This window comes from Alligator sinensis, unplaced genomic scaffold (assembly GCF_000455745.1).
Source record: "Alligator sinensis unplaced genomic scaffold, ASM45574v1 scaffold115_1, whole genome shotgun sequence".
NCBI lineage: Eukaryota > Metazoa > Chordata > Crocodylia > Alligatoridae > Alligator > Alligator sinensis.
Window position 1 is genome coordinate 2,642,922 of NW_005841895.1, and position 26,454 is coordinate 2,669,375.

At 38.9% G+C, this 26,454-nt stretch overlaps 1 protein-coding gene across 6 annotated transcripts in view; it reads left to right on the plus strand.

Annotated features, from left to right (window-relative positions):
- Positions 1–26,454, plus strand: part of TSHZ2 (teashirt zinc finger homeobox 2) — a 300,718-nt gene that overhangs the window by 159,015 nt on the left and 115,249 nt on the right. The window lies entirely within an intron of this gene.

The following is a 26,454-nucleotide window of genomic DNA, read 5'->3' on the forward strand; positions in this document are numbered from 1 at the left end:
CACTATTCTTTTGAAACATCAGCAAAAAAAGCATTGGGGTGCAAGTTGCCCAGCCTGCCCTGATCCAAGCCAGTCCTTCTCTAAGGCAGGTTTTTGGGATGTCCCACGCAGCTGCTCTGATTCTGCTCTCTTTTTGGCCCATCCCATTTTCAGTTCTGATTGGCATCCTTTTGTCTGCGAGAGATGGTGGATATTGCAGCTTACGATGTAGATGATTTGCAGTGTCTCACGTGCCTGAATAGTCCAATCGGAGAGGCAATGGTTGGAAGTGTGTGTCATGATTGGATGGTTTGGGAGCTGCTTGCTAGGGCTATGTGAAATGGGCCGTATTCGATTTGGATTTGGATTCAGCCCAAACTGGGGACAGTAATTTGATTCATTGATTCAGATCACTGTTCCTGATTTGATTCGGCCGAATCCGAATCTGAAGATTCGATGCTGATTCAGAGAATCAGTGATTTGGCCATAGACACAGCTTTAAATGTTTTTTCCACATGCCTTGAGGCACCAGGCATGGCTCGTGAATGCTGCGATGCTGGGGTGGATGGAGTGTTGCATAGGAGCATGGGGGCCTCACCTGTGTGCTCAGCGGTGAACCTGGAAGTGGACTGGAAGTACTTCTGGTCCACTTCCAGGTCTGTCAGGGAGTGTGCCGGACAACCCCCCATGTCCCCCGGCTCGGTGATCAGCCACGGGGGGACCTTAGATACCCCCCAGACCCAGAAGGCACCAGTTGCTGAGCCAGAGGGGCATGGGGGCCCCCTGCCCACATGCTCCCCAGAGGACCCGGAAATGGATTGGAAGTGCTTCTGGTCCACTTCTGGGTCTGCTGTCGAGTACACTGGGGAGCCCCCTGCAGTCCCATGGGACGCTCCATCTGCTCCACCATTGCAGCATTCATGAGCCGCCTGCTACCTTGAGGTATGTAGAAAAAACATTTATAGCTGTGTCTATGTCCGAATCGCTGAATCTCTCCGAAACGATTCAGAGGGTTCCAATTCGATTTGGAGAGAGTAAAGGGTCTCCTGATTTGATTTGGATTCAGAGATTCAGCCACTGAATCGAGCCGAATCTCCACCGAATCGAATCAGGGACTGAAGCTTCGCACAGCTCTGCTGCTTGCTTCCTGCAGGCACTTTTCTCTTCAAGTTGTTAGAGACAATTTCTATCATGGACTTTAATACCCTGGTGGGACGGTGATGCTACTTGTTCCAATCACTTGGATCTCCAGTGCTCTCTTGACAGTTTGAGAGAGGATTTGGCCTTTAATCTGACCTCCATGAAATGGACTATTTTCTCCATCATTTCGTTACCTCTACTTGAGCTCTACTTCATGAATCAGAGTGGATCCATGCATCTTCTTGAATCCCTTTCCAATTCCTGACTAGCTTGCTTTATGAGGTTTCCAAGCATGCACTGTCCACAACAGTAATGGGAGCAAAGAGTAATACTTTCTGCAGCGGGGCCCACCTGTATTTACAGCGTCTTTTAACCAAAGCATACTTGCCTCTTAGTGGAAGCTTTCACTTTGTTTCAGGATCATTTCCTGTGACAGCTGAATGTCTGTCTTCTTTATCACCTCAAGATTTAGGGAATTGCTATAATTACTATAGTTGTACTCCCTAACCTAGCCTCCTGTGCTGGAAATCAGACCATTTTAGCTTACCTTGAAGGAAACTGGAATCATTACCTCCTGATACTGCTTCTGCACCCGGCCAGATTTTTTTTAAAGTATTATTGCCATTATATTTATCCTTAAATAAGAAGTACTGATGTTGGACTCAGCCAGGTTACTAGCACATTCTATGAAGTGTTGAGTTTTTATCTTTACAATGCATTTAAAAACAAAGGAATATAAAAGGGACACACGATAAAGTCAAAAGAAACTGTTTCAGAATCTTAAAAAAACTGATTCTTATATTTTACTTTTTTTAAAAAAACATTTTATTGTTAAAATATCTGCTTCTCAGCTAAATAGCTCAAGTTGCAGTCTTGCAAAGATTTACCTATTGTGGCTTTAATGATACTGTGCAAAGTTAAACAGGTATATAAATCTCTACGGGTTGCAGCTATAGCCTATGTTCTGTTGGGTACCAGGTGGTACAAGTTAACACATCAATTACCTATTGATAAAATAATTAGAACTGATGGAAAATATTCCACTGAAACTATTTGTCAAGAAAAGAGGATTTTTTAATGAAAACTGCCTGCTCTTTAAATCTCAACTTTTTTCTTTCAGAAAAGAAATACTTCCCCAACCAAAAAACTTTCATCTTCATATTTAGAAATGCATCACAATTCCTTGTAAGAGTTGTGCTTCAATTCGTCCTCCCCCACTCTCCTCTATTCAACATGTTGTTCAACCAGATTATATAGCTACCATAACATGGCTCCACAAGAAAGGAGACTCTTGATGCCAAGTACTGTGTTCTCGAACAAATAATCATACCAGCCAACTCAAAATGGAGAACAACCAGCTTGGCTAAGTACTGAAGAAATAAACTCAGGGACTATAATGAATTGCAAGCTAAATATGGGTCAGTAGTTTAATATTGTTGCAAAAAAGGCTAATAGCATACTCTGATGTGTTAACACAGATGTATTAAACACAGCCCTATTTTTCTCCAAGTGGTAATGGTGCCATTGGGATCTGATCCCAAAATGGCACATCCTGCCATATGTGGCTTTGGGATCGGATCCCACAGTGCTATTAAATGAACATGTGCTGGGGGCACAACTTACAAGTCTGGGGCTGAAATTTTATGGCTTACAGACAAATGTTCGGTTTCCTATTCTCACCAGTTAAACACCCTAAAATTTGCATGGAATAGTCCGATTCCTCACTTTCTGCAACATTATCTTGATTATAAAAATATTTTTTTCTGAATAGTTCACTTATAAATACTAGGATAATATTCATGGCTGGCATCATGCATGAAGAATTCAACTTTAAAACTGGGGGAAAAGTCCATAAATATTTATTTGAAATTTTAAACAAATCTACTTTGATAGTGCTTACACCCCTTTGGCTTTTTATAAATATTTTAGGAAATAATTTGCTGACAGGAATGTTTGTTGAATTAACAAACTGTCAGCAGATACTAATGGAAAGCAAATAACAAAACTGGTTCTTTACAATTTCACTGGAAATCTGCTTTTGAGGTATACACTCAAACAATTAGAGAAGAGAAGCTTAACATGCATTCTGTCGTCTGATCCAAATGTCTGTGATTTTGACTTAAAAACATTTTCCAACTACACGTGAACAAGTGAGAATTACTTGCAGGAATTATTTGGCAAATATTTTTAAATCATAAATGTGCTGGAGAAAATTGCAAACTGTCGGTGCACAGTTGCAGAATAAAAAAAGAAGTTCCATTTTCCAGTTACCTATGATTTCTCCCTATTTTCTTTTGCCAATTTAAGAATGAATTAGTTGGATTTATTGAGGAATGCTCAGTGCTGGATTATGTGATTCTTGCTTCTACCAGGGTGCAGAAAAAGTAAAAAAGGATCAGAGAAAGGACAGAGTTACAACCTAGTAGAGGGAGGCTGGTCACACGGGCAGAGGGAGAATAGGGACAGAGAAAATGTAAATAAAGACAGTAATTCAGTCTACTTGAAACGTAGCTGTGCCACTGTGACACTTCTAGAAGTGCTTATAGAAGTAGAGGTTTTCCCACAGCTAGAAAAGAATATTTGATTTTCTTCTTCTTTCTTTCTTTTAATTGAAATCATCTTTGGTTAACCCCCCCCCACCCCCCCACACACTCTTTTATGGATGTTTAAGCCATACGGAAAAAATTGTTAGAAAACTCAAAGTAAATTAACAAATTAAAAAATATTGAATGATTTTACAAAACCTCAGGGGTCTGTCCTAATTTCAATTAACAAGGACGCATGAACTTTTCAAATAAGTGGTTTTGTTTTAAAGAATTCAGATCCATGGGACATGAAGTATTAACATGTACTGAGTACCCAGACTTCTCCTTCTTCATCTCTACTCATATTTCCTTTCTGTCATTATTCTGTTCATGCTTGGCCGTTAATATTTGTGGCTGGACATTTCTTCTTCAACCAGAGCCAATTTTTCAACAGGCCTCAGTAACTGCACTCTATTAACCAGTTTATCATATTTAAAGGAGTTTACCCACATGCAAAATGGCATTTAGGGTAATTGTGTGCCTTGTATCTTGATTACTTAGGAAGGTGCCCCTTTTATACATGCAGTCACAGAATTTACTAATGAAAAATGGATGCCCTTCAAAACAATTTCAGATTTATTTTTTGGGGACTCTGCCAACTTTCTTCATGTAGAGTTGGAATCCGTAGAGATGGTACCCTTTGTTCTCCCAAACTCAAAATATTCTTTATATCCTCGACTGCATCCTTGGACATTCAAATAGCATGATCCAAGGAATAGGATGCTGTACATGGGGTTATGGGCACATAGATAAATAACTATGCTAGGGTACAAACTCACAGGAGCACAGTTAACACTGTTGTTAACTGCCCATGTGCATTCTCTTATCCTTTGGCAAATGAAAGGCAACTTATCTCTCAATAAAAGTGGGGTAAGCTACCTTGCATTTACCATGGGAGTGTGTGCACTAATAACTATGAAATAACTGAGCACTTCTAACCTGTTCTCTGTTGAGTTCATGGTAACTTTTTAGCTAAGTAGAGACAGTCAAAAAACCTGAGGCTGAATTGATTCAGTCTTCACAGGTTAGTTTAAGCTGCATAGATTGAACCAATAAGCAAGTGAACAGACATTCACTTTTGATTCTGGAAATGCAGCCACGTGCTTGCAGTAGCCCAGGCCAGAAGCCAGGGGAATGGGAGGGGGTGCTAGAGCACACCTCCCTGCTGGGCTGGAGCAGACAGCTTGGGCCAAGGCTTGCCTGCCCACCCTGTGAGGGGGAAGGTTGGGGGCGGGGGTTTGTGCGGTGGTGCAAAGCATCCTGGGATGTTGGGGGACTGAGTTAACTTGAATTGGGGCAAGAGGAGGGGAGATCTGGGACAGAAGTTCAAACCAATTTAACCTAAATCCGTTAAGTCTGATACTACATCCATGCATGTTTATCCTAAACTGGTTTGGGCCATTTTGAGAACAGTTTGTGCACACTGAACTTCTGTTGTGTTACAGATTTGAACCAGTTTCCAATCACCAATACTGGTTTATGTGTAATTTCTGTCCCTAGCCTAGTAAAATGTATCTGCTTATGAACTGTGTTGAGATGCAGAACTAAAGTATATAATTTTGGGATACATGATAATAGTAGATTAGAGTAGGACTTCACTTGTGCTTACAAATACTCGCATTGTTGATTAATGAAGTCATAGGGTAGAGTTTTAAAGGATCTGATTCACATCCCTTCTCTTCCATATACTTAGGCACACGGGACCAGTAAGGATCAACTAGCTTTTCAAGTCCAGCCCCTGCTATTGCAGGCACCTATGCTATTTAATCCCTTCCATTCAGCTTCCTGCAGAACTGTGGGAAAAGACTATATCTGTCTATGCCTCAATTCCTCCTCTTCAAAGTAGAGATAATAATACTTCCTTTGTCTGCCCTGTCTGCCTCACTGTGAATTGCTCTATGACTAGAGCAAGGTGAGGCTCTGGTCTTGACTGGCCTCTAGATGTGACACGATATGAATTATGAACACACAGAAAAGGGAGTTTGGGTTCTAAAGAATGAGCCATTTTCAGACGTGTGTGTATCTGTTTTACCTTTTCATCCCGGCTGCGTGGAAAGTGCATGTCTGAGTGCTTTTGCCAAGGATGTAACATACAGTGGATGAGGCTTGAACTTTTATTTGTAATCTTAGTGAGCACTCTATAGCAGTGCGAGCCATACACTGAGGTGACTACTTTGAGTTCGCTTTTTTTAATTAAGGTTCTGTATTGTAACTAGTCAATGTACATTATTGGGAGAATGAATGTCAATGCCAGTGCTTTTTCTTTCTCTCCTTTATCTTTGTCAATGATTCAAAGACATGATTTATGGTTAGTCTCCGTCTTTCAGGATCATCCATCAAGCGCTGGTTTCACTACACGGCTCGAAGTTGTAAATCATGCAGAAAGGCTGTCACTCATCTCGTTTAACCCTTTAGCACAGAGATGGGGCAGGGGGATACGCTTGCTAGAAAGAAAACATGAAACGGCATTAAAACAGCCCATAAAATTGATGAAGTTCAGCTAATCTATACAATTAAGTGCTCCGTGTAATACAGTAATTATTACGAGGTGCTGTGAAGGACTGGGCATGACTCCACCCTCCATATTCAGTGTGAGAATCTGGAGGAGTGCAGGGCTCCATAAAACATGTCACTTTTTGTTTTGTCTTCAGGTTTTTAATGTCCATTATAGATGTGAAGAACCGAGTTTCACTTTAGAATCAATCACAGGCTAGTTCTGATTGTGACCTTGCCGTGACTATAGAATGAGTGCAAAAGCCCATTAGCAGCTGCTATTTTAGGCTTTGTAAATTAACAGTTCTTTTTTTTCCCTCTCTTTCTCTCCTCCTCCTCTCTCTCTCTCGCTCTCTTTTAATGGACAGGAAGACAGCAAAAAATGAAATGTGTAAGTGGCATGGGAGCTTCCATACTTAGCCTTGTCTCCCAGGCAGGAGGGCCAGTGACAGCTTTGGCCAATTGGCTGATTGCCTGCTCATATGTTTCCCTGCTAGCCTGGGTCAGAATTCCCAGCTTAGATTAAAATCCTACTTTTTAAGACAATGCCTGTGCCTGCTGTGAGAGTTAAATAACGGGTGGGGGGGGGCGAGGGGGGGAGTATTATATTTATTATTTTTTAAGCATCAGAAATTGATAATGGAGGATTATTAATGGGGGAAAAAAATCTATGTTTGAGGTCTATTTATTTCGATTCCTGAGTGACTTGATGACAATTTTATCCCTGCATTATGTATAGCTCTGTTTTGCCTAGGCAAGCTGATACAAACAACAAATATACTTGAGAAAAAGATATATCAGTAAATAAACTGAAAGGCTGTAAAATATGAATGTTTATCATTCAGACAGTGCTGCTTCTCTCCTTTCTTTTTTTTTTTCCCCATGAACTCTACTTGAGATGGTATTTAGGAGCTTGGGACTTCTTCTGTTCCAGCAATCTCTCTGCAGCTTGTCAGAGAAACAAACGACACCAGAGGGAACCTTGTCTTACAGTATATTCCTTTGCATGAACCTTCGCTTTCTTAAGGTACTCATAATATAAATTTATATCGTGATTTATTCGGAGACAAGATCTCTCCCCTCTCCCTGTAAATGCCCCTCCTTCCCTAAGCTGCACTCCCTCCCCTCCTCATCTCAGTATTTAGCATCTAGTCACCTAACGCCAGGTGAATGAGAAATGCAGAGCCCACAGATTAATGTGTTCGTTCAAAATGATTTATTCTATTTTATTGTGCTGAGTGCAGATAGGATGCCCTGCTGGCTGGGCATAACAATCAGCCAATATTGCCTGTTCTGCCTGCTCACCCTTTGTATAAAGAGCTAATTCCTCCTATAAAGGATCACACCTGCCACCTTGCTGCAAATCTGGTCAATAAAAAGAACTTTTGGGGGAAAAGACAGCCTTTTTGTTTACATTATGAAGTCCCTATTCTGCAAATGGAAATTAATTTTGGAGGATCAAGGAGTATTCACTTCCCAGGATTAAGAGCAGACATCAAGAGCAACTTTAATTGTCCTTGTTTGAGATAAATTCTCTTTTTTAAATATTGTCCGTCGCAAGTATCATGATAAATTAGTGCTGGTTTTATTCTGGTCTAAAGTCCTCAGCCCGCAGGGACCCAGAATCTCTGCTGTTAACATATACTGTAAATGAATTACAGTCTGCCATCTTTTCAAGCTCTTAATTAAGACCATTCTTCTGATATAAAGCTGTGGTGTCTAATTACAGTAAGCTGTCATAAAGTCTCTTTCTAAAAAACCTGTGTCAGATAAGAGCTGGACAGACAAGAAGGGCTTATTTAATTACAAAAGTCCTGCGTGGGTCTAGGGCCAATATGACTTTTAATGTTTCTTGCAACATCCCGTTTTACAGAATAAATTCTACATCCAGTTTCTTACAAAGCAGAATTGTTAGTAGATCCATGTACAATGTGTTGGTTTGTTTGGGCAAGTTTTCTTCCATTTTTATATTAATCGGTTGGCACGTGTTGTGCAGCATTCTGAGCTTTAGATCTGAATGAATCCCAAATCTAAAAGCGAAACTCAGGCAAAATTGTCTCACCTGCTTTAGCATGAAACCCATGTGGAAAGCATGTACTGCAAGATCATCAATCAACCTGTAGCACAGTCAGCAATCCATCCCATGACTACTGACTTTAGGCTAGGAGTTAGAGAGACCAGGTGTGATGACATTAGGCAGCACAGTCTCAAAACTAACGATCGCCGTGGCAAAACCGTCTTTCTCTGTCTTGTCACTTCCAAAACATTCATCTGCAGTACAACAAAGTCCTAGCTCTTCTCTGCTGAGACCCAGTACAGCCTGTGTTTGCTCAGACTCGGCCTTAGGTGTGCTAGAAAAGTGTGCAACTCAGCAAAGCTTTTGATAGACCTCATTTAAGCCTTGAGCGTCCTACCGAATACTGAAAGTGTCCTGGGTTCTTGTTTTGTTACACACACTTCACGTAGCTGTATCTGCTGGAAGTCCCTTTGCTGGGATTTGCATATGGTAAAAGCAGAATAAGAAAATGAAATAATATGATGAATGCTGACAGGTATATTTGCTACAATTGATTAAACACTTTTGCCATCCGCACCATCTTCCTTCACCCGCCTCGTATCTTGCCGGAAAGAGAGGTGCGAGTGACTTTGTCATTGACATTAAAGAGTTGTATATACTTCTAGCTGCAAAGTGCTATCCCCAGAGTTTGTTCACCCGATCTGTATTTCCAATCAGTGCAGAAGGTTTACTAAAGCAGTTCATTACTGATTTATTTATGATGTATTTAGATAGCAAATATGGTTCTGTCAGCAGTTGCTGGCTAAACAGTGTTGACAGACATTAATAGCATATGGTATAGGAATGGAATTATGATCTTTAAGAGTTTTCTGATTCTCACCATACACATGCAGTTTTTCTTTTTCTTAGGTACCGAGACAGGGAACTTCCAAACAAGGAAACTGTTTTCTTTTTCTTTTTGTAACCTTTGGGGTTTGTTGGTGGTGACATTAAAATCTTCTGTGCCTGTTTAGCTGTTCAATTTAATGGAAGACAAATTCTCCCAAAGGTTTAATTTACTCTCGCAAACTGAAATCACTGCATTCTCACCATGGGAAATGGCCTTAATTTTCCCAGCCTTCAGTATACATCAAGCATATAATTCATTTCTCCCCCCTCAATACTTTCCTCATTAGAAAACAAAGTTTTTGATATTTAAATGTTACATAGTTTAAGTTAAGAAACAGTCTCTCTCAGACCTGCAAAGTGCATTTGCAGGCATGATTGCCTCTCTCTGACAACGACAGATTTATGCAGGGTGGAACAGAAAAACACTTGAATATTTGACCTTTAATTGGCTGTTTCCATTTTTATCCAGCATCAAGGAACAAAAGTAAAAAGTGCGATTGTTCACAGAGGAAGGCAAGACAGGTGGTTTCACAAAGGTGAAAATGTCTTTGGTCAGCTGGCACAGAGTCTTTGGTCAGCTGGCACAACTGCATAGGGTTGTGGATGTTTTTAGCTGCTTAGGCTATATTGTCTTGGAGAAAAAATTGGGACAGTTGAGAGAAAGGAAAATGCCATGTAAGAGGCTGTCTCCCAATCACATGGGAACAAGCAGATTGGCGACTAATACGGGAAATCATCTGATAGTCTTTTTTAAATTAATGATTAGGGAAGTGGAGAAGTTTGAATGTTCTGTCTATAGTCTGAAGTGACTAATTGCATTCGGTGCTTATTGCAGTGGAGTAAATCCACAGGCACTCCTTGCTGCAGTTACTCCAGATTTACACAACTGCACAACTAGGCTTCAAATTTTGGTCCTGTGATCTACCAATAAATGTCAAAGGTGTATTGTAGAGGGTGAGACACAAAGGAGGAAAAAAATGCTTTCTGAGGACATGCTAGTGGCTCACAGAATGGGGCTGATAAATTTTAATTCTCTCTTTGCAAAGACAGAGGGTGTTTTTTTGAACTAATATAGCCATGTCTGTTCACAAGAAATGAACTGATGAGCTAGTTTTAACACCAGGATAAAGGGTGCCCTGTGGACACAGCCAAGAAAAAAAAAAGCCCAAAAAACAGTGGGCCCACCTTTTCCCCCTGGTAATTCTATCTACCTTGGAGAAATTGCACCGGTGATGAATTTGGCTCCATGTGAATGAAAATGTTGGGCCAATTATCACAAGAAAGCTTAAGGTTCTGACAAAAATAAAATTAGGTTAATAATTCATAGGTCAGGGCTAGCTCATGGTCCATGCTTCCTATGTTCCACGACCTTTGGAGACTTGCATATCCTCCTGGCTTGTTCAGAGCTGATCCCGTACTTCACCAACAGTCATTAAATATATACATCTCTGCAGCCTACAAGTTTGGTGACTTTTTCCTGGTACAATGTCTCCATTGCTAAGTGGCTACTTTAGGGGCTAGAGACATTTGAATGCCAGACAGCAAGACCACATTACCAAGACATCCATCTCCTCTAAACAGAGTTAATTTTGAGAAGACAAAAAAAAAAAGGTTTTTCCATTTCTTTATAAATGTATTGACGTGATTTGTTTCTCGTGCATCAAAGAGTCATCTCTTTAAAATGTAGCTAGTTTTAAGCAACTGAGTTCACAATAATAGCAGGTATGACACCTGCCCTTGAGTCTTCCTCATACTTAAAATATTTTCCTGGCTCCTGTTTTTGTTCAAAGGACTTACACAAATAACAGGAGAAACTTGATCATGCTGAAGAAACAATGAAATGGATAATACACAAAGTGTTGTCAAATACACAGTATAACCTAATAAAAGTCCCCCCCCCCCACGTCTTGTATATACAGAAATCAAATTCCACACCTACACTAGGAAGAGGAGGTAATTTTTAATGTTTATTTGGTTAATCCAAGTTAAATAATGCAAATTAAAATCCTAATGCAGACAAATATACTGCTGCATTAACATCTGCTTAGATGGTCAAAGTAAACCTTATAGGGTCACCAGCGACTATTACAGTTTGACTGGCCTACACTTGGATTTTTATACATGTTGATTAATTTATGCAAAACCCTTTTTATGCTGGTGTAAACATGGCTTTAGAGATTTCTTCTAATGGTAAGTGAAAGAAAACATAAAAAAATCAACAGTGAGTTTTTAAAAAGGAAGCACTGTTCAGGTTGCAATCCAGTTGGTGTATCAGAAGTGTCTGGACTGCCTATAATGGATTCTGGTCTGTAATAAATATTTTTAAAAATATTATAGCTTCCAAATCAGTTTTACTCAAGAAGATCTTGAAGGATTTTCTCCACTTAAACTGTAGGATAGTTTGCATGTCAACTGCCTTGTGCATTTTCCAGTGTTTGGGGTTTGTTATGGTGTAGTTCTCACAGAAATCATGCCAGCTAGTTCTAAAAACAGAATACCTTGCCAAAGGTAAGGAACAGCAATTTCTCTGAATAAATAATTTGGTTATTGATGGGGAAGTAGGGTTTTTTCTGCATTCCTAAGGTTTACTGATGTGAAGTTCAAACTCACCCACACTGGCTGCATCTACAAATGCACTTAGCTGCGGAGTAGACTAATTAGCCATTGAGTAAAGCATCACCGTCTACACGTGCACCAGTATAAGTCCACAGTAAACTAATTAACACCACTAAGATGGTATTATCAGCAACAGTACTATCTTATGGCAGGGTAATTAACTGCGACTAAATGCATGTGTAGGTAATGTTTGTGGGTGTATATTGCACCCAGTGAGCCCATCCATCACGGGGTCAGACTCCTGCCTGCACCTAGGCAGATGGCTCTGCACTTTTAGTACCCTCATGTCCCAGTCAGCCCCTCCACCCCCTGATGCCACCACCTGGAGGCTGAGCCTGACTCCTGTGCTCCTGGCCCTTGTGTAAACTGCTCTGCCACCGCTCAAATTGCTGCTGTTCCAGGCACACGTGAAGATGCTGCGCCTGGGACTAGTATACTTCAGCTCAAACTGCTCCAAAGTGTATTGCTTCAAATTAGTTGCATGTGTAGATGCACCCACTGTTTTACATTCTGTTATTCAAGAGGTAGTAGAGTTGCTGTGCAATCTGAGTTACCTTTTCAGCATAAAATTCAGATTGCATTATGCACTGTTTGTCAATTTTTACTATTCTTTCTATTGCACATTTCCCATCTTTTTGTTCTATGGTATTTCCATATCAAATACTGCACTGGTTGTGAATGTTCTGCCCTTGTTCTCATTTATACAAGGCTCCTCTACCCAGTATAGCAATATAAACTGGCCTGGAAGTAAATGTCAACATAATTAGGAAAATCTGGATGATTGTCTCATTCTCCAAAATGTTGTTTTCCATTTGAACATTAAATCCAGCATGCTTTATCCAGTCTTCTTCTTTGCATATCCTGAAATTAGTGTTTTCCTGGCTCATTTCAACAAGAATATCTAAGCAAATAATTATGCATGGACTCAGGTAATTTTGACACCAGGTTGAAGCTGTTCAGGTTTAAGGAAACCCTCTTGATTGGTTTCCTATCCACAGCTTGCTTCCTTTGATTTATTTTCTGTTGTTTGTAGTTTCACTGATCACTTTCTTATTACTTTTACACTTCCATCAATTTCAGTTTGTGCTTCTTTTCGAGTGATTTCTTATACCGCCCCTGCCACCTGCTTCTACCTGATGAATTGTCTGTTCAAACTGCTGATCTTGACCTGGCATGGTCTTTTCCATGGGATATAAATGATGCCACACAGACATATAATGATGCCTTAATAAACAGCCCAGGTACGGTTGCTTCACTTCTAAAGTGCAGTGCTAGAAATGCAGTTGCAATTACATGCTCTTGAATGGAGGGCAATGAAATGGAAGGGACAGAAAAAGCTGTGGAAGTTCTGCCTACCATGTATATTTAATGATTGAAAACTGATAGGGGTTTTTTTTTTCCCAAGCTTTGGCTTCTACTTTAGAATATTATTATTACTTTTTTTTTTAACATCACAAAGAGCAGCAAAAGGAATCTTAATTTTTTTTTCTTCTTTTTTAAGCTATCCATGGCTTTTTATGTATATATGTTGGTTTCTCCCCAACAAAAGCTAGATTAGTCTTCCATTATTTGGATCTTGTCTCTGCCACTTTTCTTTCCCATATCTGAGGCCTCCGTGTGCTCTTGAATGTTTCAAAATTAAATAAAAGGGGATGCAGATTGAGCGTATAAAGTTTATAAAATTCTGTTACTTGGGTGGGTTGTAAATACAGGTATTCTGACCTTTCAGCCAGGATTTTAATGTCTGCATTTTTGACCCACTGGGCTGTTTTATGGATTCCTGCAGGCCTTAACTCCCATTATTAAGACTGTAATGTGTAGTCTCCTTGCACTCGGACAGGCTCCGTCATCCTAAGCCCAGAGGTGGTTACATGATGACACCTGTTCTAAAGAAGTTGTTTTTGTCATTAAACGACCTTTCTGATTATTGGATTTTTTTTTCATAACTCATATTTATTATTTCTTGCTGAGATTCAGGAAGAAGCTGAGCCCATGCAGCTGCAGGTGCCTGTGTTTCTTGTGGGGGGAGAGGGTTTCACGCCATGCCGTGATAAATTTCAGTTATCACTTTCAGGCAGGACAGGAACGCAACCCTGAGAGCGCGGTGATTAGAATCGGTAGCAGCTCTTGTGTTGACCCTTGCTCTAAGTGCTTCTTTTGTGCGGTTGAGACATCAGGGAAAAGGACATTGCTTAATATTTTTATTTCAATAATTGCTTATATTTTTCCTTTGAAATATACATTATTTTTAATTCTTTTAAGTGGCAGGTAACAGCATCTATTTCCGCTACCAGCAGGGTGCTCTTTCCAGTTGGCATGGATTGATTTGTTTTGCCTGTGTTTCTTACAGAGTTGAATCAACAGTACTAATCTTACTACTGCTAATTATTAGTATTAGTATTATTAATAGTCTCCATGCAACCCTTCATGTATACAAATGGAAAGTAGCACAAATCAAGGCAACATGCTAAGGTATGTGACAGAGGAGAAATGTACCTAGGGTGTACCGAGGTTGTAAGCTCATTGGGCTGGTACCATCCTTTCTTTCTGAGGTTGCAAAGGGTCTAGCACTGTAAGATCCTGGTCCAGGATTAGGGCTTTTGAGCCTACAGTAGTGCAAATAATAAATAGTAATAATAATAACAGGATTCTCATAAAGGGGCAGTAATGAATTATACTATCCAAACCACCAGGGTATGTTGGTTGCAAGTTAATACTGCACCAAGTCAGCCTCAACAAACTTGTTCACTGCCATGAACCTTTCCCCAACAAGTTGGAGAGCGTGAGAAAAAGGGAGCTGAAGGCAGCATAATTCCCTTGAGTCATGCTTCAAGAGATTCCCACTGGTTTGTGGCAGCCCAGGCTCTCCTTGAGCATTATAGACACTCTTTCAAATCCATGGGTTTTTGGAATGCAAAATGCCTGGTTCTTCCATGGGGGACAGACCCCAAAGAAAGAATAATAAGGCACTTCCAAATGGGAAGTTTTCCATCCACTCTCTTGCCCTTGACTTCTGTGTTTTCCCCTATGTTTCTATATTTGTCCCTAAAAGGTGTGTTGTCCTCTGTTTAATTTATAATACTTTTAATTAATGACCTTTTGGCCATTAATTATTTTGATGAGCAGAGTTTTAAGGCAGGCTGGACCACACATCCATTGAAATCTGAAGCTTTGACATTGCTCTCAGTGGAAGTGGGTTTACTTCTGGTCACTCCTACCGAGGTGACGCCATTGGTCTCCAGACACAGTGTAGACCTTATAATTTCGACCTGCATGAGCTTCTCCGTGCAAGGGGTTGAGCTCCTTGAGCACTAACTGACTCCAACAGGAATTAAAGTGCAAGATCAGATCTTGGTCTATGATAGAGAATTCCAGTTGGCAAGTTAACTCTGTGTAAGTGTATGTGGACATGCATGCCTGAGTACACACATGCAATATAACATCTGTAGGGGCTATGTGCAATCACAAATATGAAGAGAAAGAAAGGAGAGCAGAGTAAAACTGATGTATAAAAGGATACAGTTTAAGTGTTATAGTTGTGGCTTATAACACACTAGCACCAAGAGGGAAAAAGCCGTCACTGGGATGAAACTTCATACGGGCTTGTATGAATTCTGTTCTTGTCTATAATATGGATTGAATTCTGACTATTGTATGTGACTCAGGGAATGACATTGTGCATGTATATGCTGTATGTTTGAGGGAGATGTTTTGACCTTTCTCATCTCTGGCCAGTGTTGCAAAGATGGAGTGATGTAGAACAGAGATTTTGTGACAGAGTAATAATAAGAAAGAATCTGACTGCCAGTTGCTCATTACTGGGTCTCTTCTAAATGCCAGCACCTTCTATGTTTGCCTTCAAACAACACTGAGTACCTAAATCACCATAGTAAACAGAGATAGAAAGAGACAGAAAGGTTAAAAGTGTACTCATAATCTCTTGCTTTTCCTCCTAAACATGTTTGATAGCAATATTGTTTCTTAAAAACAATATGACCTCATTTGTAAAGCAATATTCATGCTAAACTAGTCAGCTGTTAAATATACTCGGCACTGTGCATTATGATGAAGCTAAACCAGAATTTCAATTATTTTCTGGACACATTTAAAATTATAATACTTTACTGGGTTAGTGTTATAGTTCATCCAAATTACTCACAAAGTATCATATCAATCTCTTGCAACTGCTTATTGCTTACATATCTGAGAAGTTAGTTGAAGGCAGACACTGGCCGGGGTAATGACCTTCATGCTGGCTTAGTGCTTTGATGGTTATATGGCTATAAGTGCAGGGATGTCTAATGGTCAAAAGTCAGCATTTGCTGGCCATAATATTTATTACAAAAGAAATAGACTATTCATTTGGACCAGCATTTTCAACAGTATGTTCCTGAAAGGAAAATGAGGAGGAAGATAAAACATTTGATGTTCTGTACATTTTTCACAATTATCCCATTCACACTTAAATCTTGGCATGACTTTACAAGTGAAACCATGGACCTTTTTTATATCATTTGTATATTGGGTTGATTAAAAAAAGAAGACAAAAGGGACTGTAATTTGCTAGATCCTGCACATTCTGCTTTTACACTTTATCTAAAGAGATATTAAAAGACAAACTGTTGCAGAATCAATGCATTCAGTGATGGTTAATCAGCACAGAGCTATGAATATTTCTGGCGATTGTTGTTGAAGGCACATCTCACTGGGGTTGCAACTTAGCTGCATATTTGGACAAATATTATAATATTAATGCAGTTTTAAAAGTGTGGTCATGTTTTTAAAAATGTAGAAATAAGGCAATATCAAGGTCTAATGATCAGTTTCTAGTGAGGAGCTGAAATTTTATACCAGTCTTTTCAGGTACACAAAAATCTTATGCCGTAACGCATACTTACAGCCTCTCCCTCTACCACCACCAAATCATAAAGATGAGCCCTCATGTAGTAGTTCAGATTTTCAGAATGCTGTACAGACAGTATATATGACTTAGGATCTCCTGAATGTGTGCACCATCAGCAGCTTTCACCCATTTAATAGGTGAGGAAACTGAGACATAAAAGGAGACTGAAAACCTGTCCATTGAAGTTATTGGAAAGGCGCACGTAGAGTTCAATAAGCATTGACCTGACCATCAGGGAATTGCCCAAGGCCACATAACAATCAGTAGCATAGCCAGAATTATAATGCAGGAGACCCTGTGCCTTAGCCAGATGTTCATCTAACCATGGTTCCTTCACATCAGAGCCATCTAATTTAGCTGTGTCCCTGTCTCTGAAGCCAGGATACTGCAATTTAATTTCTAACTGCCAATATGATTGTAATCAAACATATCTGTTCAATAATCCCTATATTAAGGCAGGAAGTCGATGATTTGCTGTCCCAAATGGGAAAAAAACACGTTTAAATGCTTTCTTAAATTGGCACTTAAATTATTTTTCATTTCATTGGCTTCCCCATCATTTTTAGTCAGGTTGGTCTCCTTTGAACTGGAGAGGTCAAGAAGTAGCCAGGCTTACTTTAAACAATAATAATAATGGTTGTCTGTTATATAGTGGCCTACATGTTCAAAACTCTGTACATGCATTAATTAGTGATAGAAACAGGAATTCTCCATAGCATGGGACCATCTCTAACCATTTAAACCAACTGTGTAAAGGGACAATATTTATTATTTTTCCATGTTGAATACAGTAGTACAAAGGGATATGATTGTATGGATCTAACTTTGGAGTATACATTGTGCTTTCATATGCAAAATTCTTGACTCTGATCAAGAGTCTTGCAGAGAAAATGCTGATCTTATAGTGGATTATTGGATATAATTTCACAGGCTTCAAGCTTACCCCATAAATATTCTAAAAGAGGGTCCAAGTGATTCAAAGTGAGCTACACCAGACAATCAATCCACAATTCCCAATATGGGGAAAACTACATATGTAGGAAAAATGATTCAAAGTAGTCTTTCTCTTTTAAAGATCAAAATGCACAAGTGTCCATAAACATTATTTTCAGCCTCTCTCTATTTATAATTGTATTTAATATAAATGTATTTCATTACTGGAATGCAGTCTTCATGGCCATACAATAGCAAACAAATTCTTCAGAAGCATCTTTAATTATTCATTTGGCTGTACTATATTTTATACTACTTTTCATAAATGTTAATCTTTATTATTGCCTTACCAGGAAAAAAAAAGAAAAAAAGAAATACCTGTTATTAAATGACCTATCAGGCTGACATGGATAAATGTTGGTAGCTATTTAATTGTTTCCCATCTGCAGTTTTATACAGTTTCTATCAAACTGAAGGGTAATTTTTTTAGTAGCTGCTTATTTTAAATGTACAAAACCCTTGTGTGTAATTCCATTAGCTGCCCTACAGCATTGCAATCTACAGTTTCCCTGAGGCTGTTGTGAAATATTGATGAAATCCTTGCTTTTGTGGCTTCCTCTGATACACTAAACATTTGTCTGATGTTAGCTGAACTTGAATGGATCTGTTCAGAGTTATATCAGTAGTGACTTCAAAGGCTGTAAGGCTGTTACAGTTTTTTTTACAAACTGAAGTTTCAAAGCCTTACCATGTGGTACTTTAAAAAAACAAAGTTCATATCAAATGAACCAAAGTGCTAGCAATACACTGGTAAGACTCATTACAATTTCAATGTATATAGATATGTGTTTTTGTGATTCTGATTGGTAGCTCATTTCACTTAAACATATTTAGATCAGTGTTCAGGAGGGAGGGGAAACAACAATGCAAAAAAGGGAAATTGATTTGGAAATGTGATTAACAATATGAACTTCCCAAAGCCATTGTGCTGTTTCTCATAACCACGATAGGACAGGAGAAGAAGGGGGGCATTAAAAAAGGCAAACAGAACTGAAATGTTTCACCTTTTATACTTCCTGGGAGAAATTAATTTGCATTGGTGTATTGATGTGTCTATGATAGCTGGACCTCTGACTCAAATTCACGACCAGCACATATTTCAAACGAAGCCTTATTTTGCAAACTATCTGTCATCTTTTTACTGCTTATTTTTTGCATCCAACTTATACTGATGTTTAACCTACCTGCTTTGTGTTCATATGTTCTACTTCATCAAGCTAATATTTAAACTGCCCTGGTTGTCATTTGGCAATAGGATTGGGCCCATACAAGATAACTAGATATCCGATTTCTCATATTTTCATTTGCAAATGATTGTAAAGACAAAAATATGTATGTTCAAACTGATACGCTTACTTAGAGTTTGCTAAGAGCCACACACATCGAGGAAAATACTGGCTTAAGCATGTCCAGTGTCAGCTGGTTAAAATAACAGAAGCAAAATGATGAATTTCAGGAGTTTGTAGGGAACAACATACATGAGCCTTTTAACCTAAGGTAAATTTTTGTATTCATATTGTAAGCTTTCAGGTATGGCATCTGGGGTGTTGACCCTAAGCACAGTTACATACATCTGTGAAACAAAACCAGTATCTAAAAATTCAGTACATCAGCCTGACTGAACTTGGAGCAGGGTTGGTATGATTTAAATTGTTTTGCCTCTTACATTGTGATGGCTGACTATGTAGACAAGGTTGACCTCATCCGTAGAGAAAGTAAGTCAGGTGGAAGATCCATTATGGCTCCATCCCCGTTCTGGTTTTTGGAATCTTAGTTTTAGTGGAAAGCCCTTCCCTTCTCCTCTTCTTTCCAGATGTCCTTTTATTATTGGTTCCTGTTTTATTACTAGTGTTGCTTAGGGTTTACAAACCCAGTTTATGGAAATATGTTCTTATTGTAACCTGTGTGATTTTGACACTGGACACATGACTTAGTCCAGTGGAATTCAGAAAGGGCATGATCCAGTTTTGTGCTGTTGAAAGCTCCATCACAGTCAATTGGCACATTGCTTTTCTAAATCATAGAGAATCAGACTGTTATAATGAACTTTATAATGAAACTCTATTTACAGAATAGCAGGATGAAAGTCCAAAATTGGCTTATTTCATCACCATATATCAATAATAGTTATGGCCTGTGAAGTTGGCTTCCTGTGCTAAAACACAGTTACGGCAAATGCCACTCCATGCTGGCACATTGCCACACTGCCACTGATTTTCCATCCAAGGGTTAGGACATTATATGAACTACCTCTTCCATGGACCCCACACCTCTCTTACTGAGGTTGGCATTCAGAGGTAACTGTAATGTGAACCTTGTTAAGTTTTTGTTTTTATTCTCTTGCTTTTATTCTGCACAGTAATGCAGCTCTTGAATTGAACATTCAAATATAACCATAATGTAGTACATGAAAGAAGCTGAGAACAAGCTGTTCCCTCAACTCATGCTGATGTAATAGGTTTAAGGGACATCTCTAAAGCTGTTTCCATAAGCAGACAGCTAATGGTGAGAATATCTCCCCTTTCCAGCTGCTGTGAGATTGAAGGGCAGTTGAGGGTCAGCAATTTAACTCAGTCTCCAGTGGACAATTATGAGAAGACCAGAAGATGTTATTTACATGCTTCTACTGGTTTTTAGCCACAATGTGACCTGCTGTAGATTCCTGGGCAAGTTGGGAATTCAGAATAGTAGAAAATTACATGTGAGATAAAAATACAATTTTACATGTGCTAGGAACCGTGGAAATTCATTGGATGAAATGATATTATGCAAAAAAAAGTGTTGGCTGACTGTTAGAGAAGATATCCTACTGGTGACCATAAAGTCTGTTAGATTGGGAAATAGCATCACAAGAGAAGTAATAGAAATCCCATCGCTGGCTGATTTAATACTGATTGGGAAGCACCTGTATATAATGTTGATGAATATAATATTGCTAACAATTTCTACATGGCTGACATGTCTAATGACTCCGTGGCACACAGCCAGTTTATTGTATTCAGTATTTTCTCAAGAACTTGAGGACATGCAAGGTCTATTCACAGGATTGTAAAACAAAAATCCATAGGACCATAGGAGTGCACTTTCAAAGAAATTGGTCTCGATAGCCTTGGTGGGCTTCTCTGTCTTGTTCCTATGGTTTTAAGATAGACAAAGGTTTGCCATGCTCTTCTGAAAGGGTCCTGCAGAACTTAATAGAGAATGATAACTCAATTTTAGATCCTAAGCATCCTAGCATTTAATGGAAAGTGATGTACACTGCTATAGAACTCTATACTATAAGCTAAAAACAATCCCACAGGCTGTATTACTCATTCCATATTAAAAAGGCAGTTGATTTGGAGCATTATTTCTATAAAACATGATTAAATTTCTATAGTTTCCCATTAGCTTCAGTTTTGCTAAATTCCAAAATACCTTCTCCATAGGATCTATCTAGTAGAGTAGAGATGGATTTTTCTGCAAGTGCCAATTTATCTTTTCAGTTGCTTTTCAAACTGGGATGAATCTACAGCCATGAACTTAGACAAAGAGCCACGTTATGATTTGTCTTTGGATAGCTAATGTAGTTAGACATTTTCGAGAAAAAGGAATGAGAAGTGGTCATTATCCATTATCTGCATGAAATATTTCAGAGAAAGAAACAGCTTTTGCCAAAACCGAAAAGATGTTTGAGTTCAAGCCAGACAAGAAGGAAACAAGATCACCTTATAGCACTGTAAGATTCCTGTACTAATGATGTTATTTCAAGTAAAATTGGAATATATATATGAAAAAGTACAGATGGTGTATGGGTTTTACGTGGATTAGCAGTGTTGTTCTGGACAATGATTCACTGTCCCTATTCTTGGCAGAAAATAAATTTTCCAGTCTTGGAAAGAAACATATATCTATATCTATATATATATATATATATATATAAAGAAATGTTTCTGTATGTGGAAAAAGAGAGCAAATTTGACCAAAAATAGGATCTACTGCTAGAAAATTAATGGTAAAAGTGCATATTAAAAAAAAATGTATTCACACACTCCTATCCAAGTTCAGAGTTGATGTATAATCTGGTCTAGGCTGCATGTTATTGGGTTGGTATGAGTATGTTTGACACAAAAAAGACCAAAGTTTGATAAATCAAGATGGGGCTTGAAGGCCACAACATGGCTTGTGAATTTTTACTATAGATTGGCTCATTTATTTAATTACTTTGTTTCCATTTAACTATTTTAGGGAAATTTTAGCTAAAAAAATGGTACTGTTTTCTAAATTCCTCCCCTTCCCCCTATAACCCCAAGATGCTTTGGTTCCTCTGAGGGCAATTGCAGGAAGCTCAAAGGAGGATAAAGCATTGCAAACAACAGTTAAGAAACTTCTCATGCTGACCTATGGTTATTTTTATTTGGCCATAACAATGTTGTGATTTTGAGATTCAATATTTCAGGCTTTATTTGAGCTAAAAGAAAGTGCTGTATTTTCTTCTAGGCGGTCCTGAGTTGCCTATATCCAAGACTAGAAAGTTCCTGTTCTGGGCTTGGCTGGCAAGATAGCAGACTTAAAGCCAGTCACTTGTTCAGAATGGCCAACTGCCTGTATTATACATCTGACTAGACAGTTTTAATTTTCTTGGAAAAATTCTGAGTTGGAGAAAAGAAGGAAGCGTTTATCTGCTATTATTCCATTTATTTGTTTGTGTTCATGGGAACGGTTTGAACTGCTCAGAGGTAGGGAATGTTAGAGTAAGTCCAGGAGAAAAAATAGCGGGTAAAGTGCCAGCGAGTTTACTTATTGTGCATTTTAAATACAGCCTATTAACTGTATCTGCAGTGTAATACATGGATACTACCATTCTCTGTGTGTGTGTGTGTGTGTGTGCGTGTAGGTGAAGCCAGGGTTAAAGCCCACGTAAACGAATGTGGTGCAGAACCAAAATCTCCTTCTAAAACACTCAGATTGTTCCATCTATTAAATAAGTATTTAAATTAAATTTATACTTTGTATAAATTTATACAATGCTTTACAAATGGTGAAACCATACCAAACAGATCTTAGAGGGGAGGGTACATGCATTCATTATACTAGCAGCCTGCCTGAATTCAAAAGGCCTTCCTCCTCAGAGCGCCCAGAACAAATGAAGGCAGACAAGGTTCTTTGGGCAGATGTGATATCTTTTATTAGACCAACTAAATAGTTGGAAAAATAGTTTTATGCAAGCTTTGGGGCACAAACACCCTTCTTCAGGCACAGGAGGAGTCTGTCGGTGTTTTGTGTTCTCCATGGTGGAATAGAAGCAAATGAAATCATGGTAGAATACGAACAAGTGAAATAATTTAAAGTGAATGGTTTAAAATGTATGATATTAAAAGGTGTATTTAAAGTTACCTGGAATTCTTAACCATTATTAAAACAGACTTGATTGATGCTTTTGTGAATTTTTTGATGGTGTTTCCTGATAAGTTACCTTATCGCTTTCATTCGATTGTGTCTGTATGTTATGCAGACACACACAAAAAGGGAAAATAAAGCAAGAGGACTTCTTGGCATGAGTTACTCTTCTGTAAAGGTTATAGTAAACATGTCAATGCCTAATTAAGCAGAAAATTTTATCTGTATTGTGGGGTATGTGCAGCTGTCTGGTACTTTTGCTCCTTCTAGTAAATCCATTTAGAAGGACAGATTATTGTGAAGACAAGACTACAGTACTCAGCTTCCAAAGAAAAAATGCCCTTTCTCATGAAAAATGGGGTTAATGGTATGCCACTAGTTGATACAGAAACAGAGAATCAAATCAACACCGACCCACAACTGTGAAATCTGTTTATTGTGCATGCTTTTCTTATGATTCCTTTAGTTGATTCCCTCTTTATTTTTGTTTTGCTCATTGTAATATGCTTGGCACTGTGATACATGTTGGCAGGAGTCCAGTGTTGCTACCTACACTATACAGTATCTCTAACACCACGAGAACAATGTCAGTCCTGCTCATCAGTTCATGCTGTTTGTTTAACAAGATTACTATTCATGATGTGTCATAGCTCTCGCCCCCATACACACACACACACACATGAGCTCATAAGGGAAGGCAAGGAAAACATCATCTAGTTGTTAGAGAACCAAGCGAGGAGTTGGAACACCTGAGTTCTATTCCCAGTTCTGCCAGTAATTGCTGCCTTCCCCTGTATACGTCCTTTAACCCGTCTGTGCCTCAGTCTGCCCACCTGAGGGTGTCTTGAGATCCTTTCAAGGATACTACAGGATGCCACACGATGTTGCACGGTTAGGTGTGCAAACTTGATTCATATGATAAATCCAGAGATTTCAAATAGGAATCAATAGTGTTAAAACCATTCTGACCTGGTGAGGTCTTTCTGAGTTCTTTGCAACAGAAGAAATTGCTGTATTATCTTTCTGTAGTAAAAAAGGCAAGTGAAAACTAAGAGTAGGCATTTTCCAAGGGGTGCCTTGAGTCTGTTAAGAGATGCCTCAAAGTCTATTGAGGGGTGTCTTGAGTCTAAAAAGGTTGAGAGCCACTGCTACAGGGATATTGAGAGGCTTAATTATTTGGTGTTTGACAAGCACTTCGAAATTCTTGGTTGAAAGAATCTATTGAATTACACAGTATTATTATCATTATGATATGTATTATTGTTATTTCATCACATTATACATGGCACGTAGTCATTCATTCATAGTCGTTGCTGTTATCTTTACCTCTGATTGAGAAGCTTGCTAGTATCATCCCCATGGAACAATCAGCCAGAGAAGGCTGTAAGAATGGTGTAATCGGTATTCTTCCTAGAGCCGAGTGAACACCTTGCAAAAAAAGACTGTATCCAGTGAATTTAATCTCTTTTGTTTATTATTCACAAGATCTCTCCAAGTAGATCGTAGCATCTACTCATTTTTTTGTTGTTCTGAACTCCTTTTCCTCTTCTTTGCCTAGCAAACATTTAGCCTGAAGTTCCTAGTGTGATTCTCAACTCTGCTCCGTTTGCTTTAGCTATGATTAGCTGAAAATGTGAAATGAATTTCTGAAAATTATTTCGCAGAAAGGTCTTTCCCCCCATATTTTCATCGCCGTTGTTAATGTTTCAAATGGAAGGATCCCTTTGACTGAGGAATCATTTACCCAGTAATGCTAAATTCAGCTGTGCAGGAATCATGAAGAGGCCCCAGTAGCCACAAGATTGGTTTAAAAATTCAGAGATTTTTGACAAATAAATACGGATTTTTTTTCTTTTTTTTTTTTCTTCTGGTTTTTGAACCTTGAGAGCTCACATTTCCAAGAATTTCTCCACAATCAGGAGGCCCTGATCACTTTGTTACAGAATTCTTTCCTAATTCTTGCATATTTATTCCAGAAGCTGACAGTGTAGGAAAAAAGATTGAATAACATGAATCTTTTAATGAAATCATGAGGGTTAGAAACACCAGTTGTGCTCCTCGACTAACCAGCCGAACTATTCTTGTAAGAAGATCTGTGCCTATGAATTTAAAGTTTGGGTGCCGTGCATGCTTGTGTCAACTAAATTTCTACTTACAGAGCACATCTACACATGCCTGTTAATGTGCAGCGCTAGCTCCAGAGTTTATTGCTGCCAGGCATGCATCTGTATATGTTCCCGGGATCGCAGCACATTGCGCTGGGGCAGAGCAGCCCCCACCGAAGCACCCTTGCACCCCAGCCATCCCTTCCAGGATCTATATGTGCACTGCTACGGAGTTTTTTTACTCCACAGCAGGATAGCACTTGTAAATACAAATACTTACAAGTAGTATCCTGGTGTGGAGTAAATTAGTTTACTCTAGCCTAAGAGGGGTTCACATGTAGATGCTGAGCAGCTCATTAGTCAACTGTGCAGTAAACCTCTCATGTAGACAGGCCCACAGTGTACAAGAAAGAGGCCTGAGCATGGCCTGAAGCAGGGTTGTGAGAAAGTATTTGTGGTACTTGTCCAGCTCTAGCCCTCCCCATTCAAATATGAGGGTGAAATCTTGACTGTATTGAACAAATGGGAATTTAGCAATGGACAGTAATGAGGCCAGGATTTCAGTCTACGAACCCGTTTTACTTCTCCCTCATGACAATTTTTACCAGGTTCTATTTGCTTCAGTGGCATTACCCCTGATTTAGTGACACATACACAGACACACAAGATAATAACTGAATTCCTTAATTAATTTATAATTTACAGCTCCACTAGTATCAAGTTCATCTTATTAATTACAATAGTACATTTGTCAAAGGAGATCAGTCTGGACTTGCTTTACTTTTTTGGTCTCTCTCTGTCCTCTACGGGGACGCCCTTCCATGGGTGCTCAGACTCTTGCCCTAGAATATTTGTTTTATCAAAGCATAATTTCCTTTATCCAGAATGTCCCATTTATACACAAGGGGGCTTAGGTTAAATGTATTAATATTTCCAGTGTAGCATGTTGGCATAGAGATATTTGTGTACATTCTGTGTACATTTTAGGCGATCAGGTACTAAAAGATTACTGTACCTTGATGATTCAATGAACCAGGAAAATTACAGTAATTATTTTTCTTCTATTCCTAGCCTGTGCCTTTTTCTCAGGCCAATGACTATTTGATATAGATTTGAAGCTTTTACTATGAACTTAAAATTCTCACATATGATTTTTCCAGCTGTCCCATTACAGGATAGTTAGAATTATATCCCTATGACAAGAAAATTATTAACTCAGAATCACTGGCAGTTACAAGGAATTATGATCATCTGCCAATAAAAAGCAGCAAGCTTCACAAAAAGACATCATTTGGCTTTTTCACTCCTGATACTAACAGACAATAAAGTTGTAGCTGAAAATGAAGTCCGGTAGGG